The sequence below is a fragment of the Etheostoma cragini genome, chromosome 14, assembly GCF_013103735.1.
Source record: "Etheostoma cragini isolate CJK2018 chromosome 14, CSU_Ecrag_1.0, whole genome shotgun sequence".
Taxonomy (NCBI): domain Eukaryota; kingdom Metazoa; phylum Chordata; class Actinopteri; order Perciformes; family Percidae; genus Etheostoma; species Etheostoma cragini.
In genome coordinates, this window is record NC_048420.1 from 3105476 (window position 1) to 3113839 (window position 8364).

At 40.3% G+C, this 8364-nt stretch overlaps 1 protein-coding gene across 3 annotated transcripts in view; it reads right to left on the reverse strand.

Moving 5' to 3' along the window:
* LOC117957011 (growth factor receptor-bound protein 10-like) overlaps positions 1–8364 on the reverse strand; it is a 62186-nt gene that overhangs the window by 32586 nt on the left and 21236 nt on the right. The window lies entirely within an intron of this gene.

Below are 8364 nucleotides of genomic sequence, written 5' to 3' on the forward strand. Positions count from 1 at the left end.
TTTTTTTAACTTCACTGCTTGACTTTTTCCTCCAGTCTCATGCTGAAGCCTTGCAGCCATCTGGGGAGCAGTATAACTCTGAGGTCTTACTGGGTGCACAAAAATGTATATGTGTGTGTGTGTGTGTGTGTGTGTGACGATGATGCATGTTTGTTTATGTGATGAGCACATGTGAAAGAAAGGGAGATAGCAAGCTTCAATTTCCTGCTGTTTAATCTCCCTTTTCTATTTTCTAAGTTTTCTATTTCTATTTGTTTGTATACTTGTTCTTTAACTTTCTAACAAGTTAAAGACACCCCTCTCCGATTTCCCTTCCCTGAATTCCCTCTTTTTCTCTCCACGAGAGGCGGGTGAGAGGTAGCAACGTACAGGGTTATTGGTCTCCTATGCAGCTTATAGCAACACGCACACACACACACACACACACACACACAGACACACATAGAGAGAGAGAAAGAGGGGGGGGGGTTAGCTTGGAGCCACGACATATTGGATTGAAGGGTCATGGACAGACATCTGCATGCCTATAAACAAACACATACACACAAGCACAGTGTGTATGGGGTCAGAGGTTAAACACAATAATCTGCACCAGGGTCAGGTCCACTTGACCAAGAGGTTTATGGGCCCCTAAACCTATCAGGCTGTACGCAAACACACAAACACACACACACACACACACACATACATTCAACAAATGCTCACACTCATACAAGCTAACACAGGCAGCAAACTTGTTGTCTTAAGCCAGAGCAGATCTTTTCCACAGTAACACGACCCACTGACTGTAAAAAACAATCGTATTTTATTCATAGATTGGGGGTGCAGGGGTAGTGATGGCCACCATCTTTTTAATGCATTCTGGGAAGTTTTATCATTTACGAACCATTGTGGCAAAAGATAATACGAAACCTACAAATGAATGTAATGTAATGACTGGACTAAGAGGTTGATGTAGTTTGACAGCAGGGAATAAAACCTGGAAGAAAAATGATTTAAAAAAAAAACTTTTAAAAAAAAAATCATAAAGGGAAAAGATTTCAGTGGCAATATTGTGGTTTTGCACCACAGAAAATGAATGGCAAGTAACTACTACTTGTACTATGGAAAACACAGTACAGCACACAAACGAATATAGCGTGTGATGAAAAATCATTTGATAGATAAATTGAATACACTTTTTGACTCGTGAGATGCCAGCGAGCGGAAACACCAACAGCCAAAGTAAGTCGTTCAAAACCTCTCTCTTTAGTGAACTCTGTGAATACAAACAATGTTCTCAATGCTGAGTTCATGCCCCTGGTGATGCTTTGAGCAAAGTCTCATGGTGTGTCGAGCCTTCTTAGTGTTTTAAAAATAGTGATTTTGATGCTATTTTAATAAAGCCCCTACCACTGCCATTCAAAAGGCCATTTGACCAAAAAACTAAAATACGGTTAATCTTAAAAGTGGCCTTTCTGTCGCTTTATTTTCGCTTTTAAAAAGATTGACCCGGGTATATTCACAAAAAGAACCTAGGTTGTATTTTGGCAAGAGTTACTCTATTAAAAAGCTACTACAAGTCCGATATTCCTATCAATGAATTGAAATTGTAGATGGTGCTTAGAAGTGCCTTGGTTTGTGCAAAACACATGAAAACTATTGATTACTGACACTTATCTCTTAAACAGAGTTAAACATTAACTAGAAAATAGCTTAAACTGAAGAAAAGTAATGTTTCATTAGTTAATATTAGTCAATAGTTCTATTAGTATTCTACTCAAAATGGTGTCAAATTTGTACTAAATTGCTGTAGATATTCATTTAACAGCCAATTCTTAGATTGTCCTGCAAAGTAGTGGAAATGATTAGCAGCAACTACAAACCACTGTTTGTAGTTGGCTTCCATTGGCTTCCAATGTAGAGTTTGTAGAGGCTTCCATTGTAGACTAACAATGTCAGCAGTTGAAGGCTGGTTGGTGGTGACTTCCCATCCTGGTCTAATACCGCCTCAGTTGTCTTTCATGTCTGTCAGTGGTCGGGTTTCAAGCCAGACAGAGCTGATTAGCTCTGCAGACAGGCCAAACTCAATTTCACCACACTGGAGTGCCACCATAAAGCCTCAGTTAGTGGCGCACCTCCCCACCCCCCCATGGCCCATCACTGGCATGACACCGTCGTGTCTCTCTCGCTCTCTTTCTACCACACAGAAAGTGTATACAGGCAGACAGAAAGCCTCAGAATGACTGATAGACGTCTAATATTTAGTCCTGGGAATCCCCAAAGTTTTCACCCAAAGTTCTTTCTAAATAAAGTCATGGAATTGATCCAATAAAACAGAACCTGGCATATGTATATAAATACATACATTGAAAATTTCACTTTGAGTTTTTTTAACATTATTATGAGTTCTCCCAGCCTGCCTATGGTCCCCCAGTGGCTAGAAATGGTGATGGGTGTAAATCGAGCCCTGGGTATCCTTCCCTGCCTTTGAGAAAATGAAAGCTCAGATGGGCCGATCTGGAATATTGCCCCTCATGAGGTCATAAGGGGCAAGGTTCCCTCCCCTTTTTTCTGCTTTGGCCGCCCAAAGAACTTGGCCCACCCACGAGAGAAAGAGACCTCATGGCTTTCAAAGGAGCAAAGTGGCAGTTGGTCAAGGCCACACCCCAAGCCACCACCTTGCCCTAGCCCCCCCCCCCTTTCCTCCTCAAAAGCTACAGACTCAGAAATGGCACGTCCTAAGGAAAGCTCATTGTTAGACTTATTCTAGTGGCTGTAATTCTGCACCAAAACTGAATTTTGGGAAAAATTATATATAAAAGAGACTTCAGATACAGTATTAGGGGACCACTAAGGTCTATATAAAAGCATCCAAAGAGCACCATGTCATGGGACCTTTAATTTAATGCGGAACTACGGTTAGATAGTCAGGCTTAGATCTGAAGTTCTGTTTGGTTCCTATGTAGCCAAGCTCCACTTATGTATGCACTTTTTTTTGTCAGGTCGATGGTCCAGTGAGTGAGTTAGAGAAAGCAGCACGAAGGACGAGTATGGCGAGTGATGGCGACCCACAAGAGGACCCACCAGCATCTTTAAGATCGCAAGTTTGGGAAAACTTGGGTTTCACAGTCAGTTACAGTAGTACAGGTGAGAGAGTGGTGGACAAGACGAGGACTGTGTGTTGGTGTTGTAAATTACGTTATATCAGACACAGATTGCTGTTGTAGATTAGTATTACGTTTTTCAGCGCTGCGGCTCCGAACACTAACGGTAGTCGGGACAGACGCCTTGTATCTTCAGGCTAACTTTATGTGCTTTAGCCAGGCAGGGAGCAGCTTTCTGCGGTGAGAAATGGCTTGGAGACGTTGTGAAAATACTGCATTAATCAGGTAATTAGGGCCCGAGCCGCGAAGAATTATTATTATTACTAGGGCAAATGAATTGCCTTTTTGAAGGGTTTAACATGCTCGCAAAAAACTCATGACAATTGGCGGTTGCATCAATCCTGGTGAAAATGTACGTATTTTAAGGGTTTTGGGAATAGGCGAACAAAAATGGCTCGCTAGGGCCCCCTACAAATTTAAAGGAAATTGAGCCCCTGCAGCACGTGTAACGTTGACTCACAAAACGTGGTACATGTATGCAGCATGTACATAAAAGCTATTGGAGCCATACCCTAAACCCAACAGGAAGTCCGCCATTTTTAATAGAAAGTTCGAAATTTGTGTGATTTTGGCCATTTCCACATGTCGTACTTTAACAAACTCCTCCTAGAGATTTCCTTTGATCAACTTCAAATTTGGTCTGTGCCATCGTAAGACCTTAGAGATGAACCGATATTCAAAGAAAAGTTTTTCGTCATAGGGCATGGTCGTAGCAGGGCAGCCATTTTGTTAATTTTGCCATTGAAATAGGAAGTGGGTGTAACTTGAGGGCTACATTGTCCAATTGGCTCAAAACTTTTTAGGATTTATCAGAGTCCAACCCTGATGACATATACAGTCCGATATTGGCTCAAAGTCATAACGCCCCCAGTGGCAACAGGAAGTAGACCTAAAAGTCAAGCTGCTATACTTTATTTTACTTTATGTCTATGTTAAAACACTATATGGTTAAGTCCAAGCGTACGTGAGTAAGTAAGTAAGTAAGGGAGTAACCAAAGGAGAGTATGTTCCCTGAGAAATTACAAATTGAGTCATTACATTGCCACGCCATTGAAAACATTTACTGCTCGGCAGAAACTCAAAATGTCCTGTAAATCTTCATTACTCACACATGCACCTGATCTGATTGCAGTGGGTCAGCAGACCATTGCGTGCAGAAGTTCATCAGCTGACCACAGACAGAGAGGGAGGTATGAGTCTTAAACTCAGAGAGTGTGTGACTCAGAGCCTTCATTTAGTTTTTGTGAAACTTCTACCGCATATGTACTGTAGTCATGGATTTAAAAATAAATAAATGTCTAAAATATACTTTTAACTTTTTTCATCAGCTATTAAAACTCTCTTTAAGCAATAAGTGACACAATTAAAATAAATAATGCATAGTAAAATACTGTATTATCAAACCACTAAGCACAGACTGGCTATTAAAAGACAACCAATTGTAAAAATGTGAGGGACAGTGTTGTTCAACATCAATAATTCTGAATTATCTCAATAAGCAACCACCTCGTTCAAGCAAGGAGGATGGAGGGAAAAGGTTTGACAATGCCATCACAGCATTAGTTCCAGACATGTATTAGATATCAAAAACATAAATGTTATTCTCCTGATGATGTTGCTAGAGGAAAAGACAGGGGATCTCCAAAATGTGGCATTAACATCTGTGCCAAATTGTATGGCAACTCATTTGATCGTTGTTGAGACAGTTCACTAAAAAAACAGTGGTGCAAGATGAAAAGTCAGGAGATCACTAAAGGCATTATGATTCTTCCTCTGGGGACCATGAATGTCTTTGCAGAATTTCATGGCAGTTCATTTGAGGTAAAAATTTGTATTAATGTGCATAAAGAAGCCAAAAAAAGATGGAAAAATCTCCAATAAAGCATAAAATGACAGATTAGACATTCGTATAATATGTCACAAAAAGTTAGATTTTATTTCCATCATTTACTCTTTCAAGATAACAGAAAACAAAAACTGGCGTCTGCAAAAGTTTGGCCACCCTGCAGAGTTTCTTGCATGCACCGCCCCCTTTGGAAAGCTGAGACCTGACAGTGTCATGGATTGTTCTCAATCATCTTCGGGAAAGACCAGGTGATGTCAACCTTAAGGTTTTAAATGCCCAGACTCATTTGACCTTGCCCCAACAATCAGCACCATGGGTTCTTCTAAGCAGTTGTCTAGAAAACTGATACTGAAAATAGTTGACGCTCACAAACCAGGAAAAGGCTATAAGAAGATAAAGCGTTTTCAGATGCCAATATCCTCTTTTTAGAATGTAATTAAGAAATGGCAGTCCTCAGAAACAGTGGAAGTTAAAGCAAGATTTGGAAGACCAAGAAAAATATCAGACAGAACAGCTCGCAGGATTGTGAGAAAAGCAAGTCCAAACCCATGTTTGACTGCACGATGCATCCAGAAAGACCTGGCAGACACTGGAGTTGTGGTACACCATTCTACTATAAAGAGATACTCGTACAAACATGGTCTTCATGAAAGAGTCATCAGAAGAAAACCTCTTCTATGTCCTCACATCAAAAATCTGCGTTTGAAGTTTGCAAATGAACAGATAGACAAGCCTGATGCATTGTGGAAACAAGTTCTGTGGACCAATGAGGTAAAAATACAACTTTTTGCCCGGAATGAGCAAAAGTACGTTTGGAGAAGAAAGGGCACATCATTTAATGAAAAGAACCTCTGTCCAACTGTTAAGCATGGGAGGGAAATCAATCATGCTTTGGGGTTGTATTGCAGCCAGTGGCAAAAGGAACATTTCACGTGTAAAAGGAAAAAGGGATTCAATAAAATTTTAGGAAATTTTGGACGCTAACTTGATGACATCTGTGAAAAAGCTGAAGTTAAAGAGAGGATACCTTCTACGAAAGGATAATGATCCCAAACACACCTCAAAATCCACAGTGGATTACATGAAGAGGCGTAAATGAAACTGAAGGTTTTGCCATGGCCTTCACAATCTCCTGACCTCAACCCAAATTGAAAATCTATGGATAAACTTTAAAAGAGTAGTGTGTGACAGACAGCCCAGAAATCTTAAATAACTGGAAGACTTTTGGAGGGAAGAATGGGCAAAGATACCTCAAATAAGAATTAAAAGACTCTTGGCTGGCTGCAAGAAGCGTTTCCAAGCCTTGATACTTGCCAAAGGGGGCAGTACAAGGTCTTAACTCTGCAGGGTGCCCAACTCTTGCAGACGTCATTTTTTGGTTTTCTGTTATCTTGAAAGTATAAATGATGGAAATAAAATCTAACTTTTTGTGACATATTATACGAATGTCTAATCTGTCATTTGATGCCTTTTGGAGATTTTTCTATCTTTTCTTGATATCTTTACACACATATAACATAATATAAATTTTTATCTCGGGTGCCCAAACTTTTGCACCCCAATGGATTCCAGACTGTGATTATCCATCAACATACATTTCTTTAGTTTTAGTCTAAATCATTTCTAATTTCTTCTTTTGTAACTCAAACATTAGGTATAATTTTCTATTAATTAGATTTTTTTCCCGCAGTGAGGACAGAGGTCAGGGTCATTTAAAGAGCAGTTGAGGGGTTTAGCGTCAGTTGCTTAAAGCTACTTCAGCATGTTGGGTGCTTGCCAACACAGGGGGCTTGAAACCAAGTTCTTTGCTTGAGAGATAGTCCTTTTAACCACTGGGCCCCGCTGCTATCCCTGATGTTTGTAATGCTGTGTCTCTGGCCACAAATAAAGGCAGGAGTTGCGTTACTGCCGCAGTTGTGATGCCAAAGCAAACCCATTCACCCGGTGATGACAGACATGACCTGACCAAATTCTTGTGAAAGCCAGGGTAACATGACTGAAATGTATGGTGTAAGACTGCCACAACTTGCGTGGGAAACGGCTGCTTTCAGAGTTCAGCATTAAGTCAGACTACTGAACAGTCTTTGGCAGTAGCAGCAAGAGTTAAAAAGATCCCCTAAACTGTTTTCTAAAATCTGATGGAGACGCAGCATCATGTTATATGTTCATGATACCCTGAGGAGAAATTAATTTATGTTATCAGAGCCACAACCCTGTCATGTCCCGCACATACCGTATACAGTTTTACTGGCTCATAATATAAGCTCCCTTAGAGAAAGACTGAAGCTTAGTGAAGAATGTTCAACTCTACAGCTGGAGGGAGAGATCCGATGATAAAACCATGCCAATGCAAATACGATGCAACTATGTCTGTAGACGAACGCATTGTTGTGTCAGCCACACTCAAAGCTTGGTCAAAACTGACTTGCACACATCCATGCATACATGTACTTAAACATCTTCATAATCTTCACTAGCCTAGCGCCTTTTATTTAGCTTACATATGGCATTACACAACAGAGCATGCCAACACAGGCACTGACTACTGGAGCTAAAGTTGTGGCCAGTGTGACGCTGGTCTTGCTGAACTTAAGTGATTTGATTAGTGAAGGTTTCATTCAATCAGCAGAAGACTAGTCATGGCATTAGAAAGGATTAAAGTAGATGATGGTTCCACACGCATCAACCAAAGGAGGCCATTTAATACTGGGGCTGGTTTAGGAACATTTACAGTCATAACATTGTTAAACGAGACTTTACACTTTTGTCTTTCATTTCCCGTGATCCCCATCACCTCCACATTTATCTTCTAATCTTAAATCTCTTTCAGTCACCTTTTTGCTTGTTGTTTCTCTTTTCTGAAGATGATAATGCTACAAAAAAATTGTATATGTCAGATACAAAGCCTATGCAAAGCAGTTTTAAGAAATATCTAATGCTTTTCCTCTCTATAGCAATAAGATACATAAGACAATAGATAAACAAACTAAACTGGACAACATGTAGATGGGAAAGAGACATGATGCAACATCTGGTCAGCTCTCACAGCCTCAAACGCACACAAAAGATTCTTTGTTCAAACTGCAATCGTGTTCTCTCTCCAGACCTTGTGAGATGAGCACAACAAAATGCAAAAATAATGCTATCACATGGTTTTGAGTGCATGTGAGTTGAATATTTCCACTTGTTCGTGTAAGTGTACGTTTAAGTGCGCAAGAAAGGTATCTAAAATAAGTCTTATTGTTCAGTGTGGGCATCCTGAAAACATCTTTAATAGGGATAGAACATTCCTGGGACAGGAGGCTCTACCGGGGGAAGGAAGGGCAAGGTTATGACAGACACACGCACACACACACACACACACACACACAC